Genomic DNA, 2,279 nt, shown 5'->3' on the forward strand with positions numbered 1-2,279 from the left:
AGCATAGGTTCATGTACGTTGTGCATGATTAGTGGGTAACTCTAACAGTTTTATTTGCCCTATGTAATCAAAAGGAATAACTTGTGCTTAAATCGTTGTGTTGTCAATTTCTGTAGACATATAGGAACTCAACATAATTGATGACTATTCAACTTCTATCTTAATTGTGGATGCTTGGTAGAATGGTATTAGTACAATGAAAGTTGGCTTTTATCAGTTTCTTGTTATTCGATTAATATCATCACTGTCACATGCTAAAGGTAATAACAATGGCTATAGAAGGAAGTAATAATGAAGTTGTGATCTCATGAGTGTTTTATTATTGATAAATTGAAGTGTTAGTTAAGTGGTTAATTAAGTAGTTAATTATAGTTAATATTTAATCAACAATTTTAAGTGTTATTATTTTAACATTGAGAAGTAATCATACATTGATGAGTGAGTTTAATTAGACAATAATTTAGTCTGAGTCTCTGAGGGAACGAACTAGAAAGTATTCTATATTACTTGCGAACGCGTATACTTGCGTGAATATTAGTGCGTGTTTTCGCCCTAACAAGTTTTTGGCGCCGCTGCCGGGGACTCGGCGTATTTGTTTTATTTATGTACTTACCATCATTGGTCATTAGGACTCAGTGATTAGGACGTAGTAGTTACTTATTTTTTCTGGTTGTGTTTCAGGTACTTTAGCAAGCGTTTATGCAAACTCGTTCTCGTGCTCGCAAGAGGACTTTAGATACAGCTGAGGAGACAGACGAAGTTCTTGATATTCCGGAGAAGTTAGATTTTGAGGATTCGGATTCAGGAACTGAGCAGAAAGAACCAGTAAACATGGGAGATCGTATTGTTCAAGCTGATCCAGCTCTTATGGATTTTTCTCGGCCTAAAATTGATGACATTCAGTCAAGCATCCTTCATCCGGCTATTCAAGCTAACACCTTTGAAATCAAGCTGGGCACTATTCAGATGGTGCAGAATTCTGTTTCTTTTGGAGGAGCGGCAACTGAAGACCCCAACATGCACATAAGGAATTTTGTCGAGATCTGCAGCACTTTTAAGTATAATGGCGTGACTGATGAGGCTATCAAGTTGAGGCTTTTCCCATTCTCACTGAGGGATAAGGCTAAAGACTGGTTACACTCTGAACCAGCTGGGTCCATCACTACGTGGCAAGATCTTGCGCAAAAGTTTCTGGTGAAGTTTTATCCGATGGCAAAGACTGCTGCTATGAGGAGTGCTCTTACTCAGTTTGCGCAGCAACCTACAGAATCTATGTGCGAGGCTTGGGAACGCTACAAGGAAATGTTGAGAAAATGTCCACATCATGGAATGCCGGATTGGATGGTGATCACTGGTTTCTATAATGGTTTGGGGGCCCAATCTCGGCCCATGCTCGATGTAGCAGCTGGAGGCGCCTTATGGGCTAAAAGCTATACTGAGGCGTATAATCTTATAGAGACGATGGCTGCAAATGAGCATCAAAACCCAACTCAGAGGATGACGTCAGGCAAGATAGCAGGTATTTTGGAAGTTGATGCAGCCACCGCTATTGCAGCCCAGCTTCAAGCGCTATCAATGAAGGTTGATTCTTTGGCTACGTATGGAGTTAATCAAATAGCTATGGTTTGTGAGCTTTGTGCAGGTTCTCATGCTACGGATCAGTGTTCTCTTGTAAACGAATCTGTTCAGTATGTGAATAATTATCAGCGACAACAGCAGCCTGTGCCAGCGACCTATCATCCTAACAACAGAAATCATCCAAATTTCAGCTGGGGGAATAATCAGAATGCTATTCAGCCACCATATCAGCAAGGAGTGAGTAAACAGTTTAACCCACCTGGATTCCAGCAACCACAGCAGTATGCTACAAGGCAATCATATCCTCAACAGGGAAGTGTAGCTGCACCTACTAGTGCTGATTTTGAGGAACTTAAGCTGTTGTGCAAGAGTCAGGCGGTTTCTATCAAGACCTTGGAAAATCAAATTGGTCAATTAGCCAATGCAGTGCTCAATCGTCAACCTGGCACTCTTCCCAGTGACACGGAAGTACCAGGTAGGAAGGAAGCTAAAGAGCAAGTCAAGGCTATTACCTTAAGGTCTGGAAAAGTAGCTGATGCTGAAAAGGCAAAAGAAGTAGAAGCTGAAATTAGAGGTGAAGAATCTAAGCAAAAGGAGAAAGCGGCGGAACCAAGGAAGACTACTGTTGAACACACTCTGCCTGAGGCTAATACAGGGGAGAAACAGCTCTATCCTCCACCACCTTTTCCTAAGAGATTGCA

At 41.4% G+C, this 2,279-nt stretch overlaps 1 non-coding gene across 1 annotated transcript; it reads right to left on the reverse strand.

The window, feature by feature from the left end:
- Positions 1-1,224: 1,224 nt before the first annotated feature.
- Positions 1,225-1,331, reverse strand: LOC141662592 (small nucleolar RNA R71). Its single transcript, XR_012550699.1, has one exon. It is a non-coding gene; the product is annotated as a small nucleolar RNA R71 (small nucleolar RNA).
- Positions 1,332-2,279: the final 948 nt, after the last annotated feature.

The sequence above is a fragment of the Apium graveolens genome, chromosome 5 (assembly GCF_009905375.1).
Source record: "Apium graveolens cultivar Ventura chromosome 5, ASM990537v1, whole genome shotgun sequence".
NCBI classification, from domain to species: Eukaryota; Viridiplantae; Streptophyta; class Magnoliopsida; order Apiales; family Apiaceae; genus Apium; species Apium graveolens.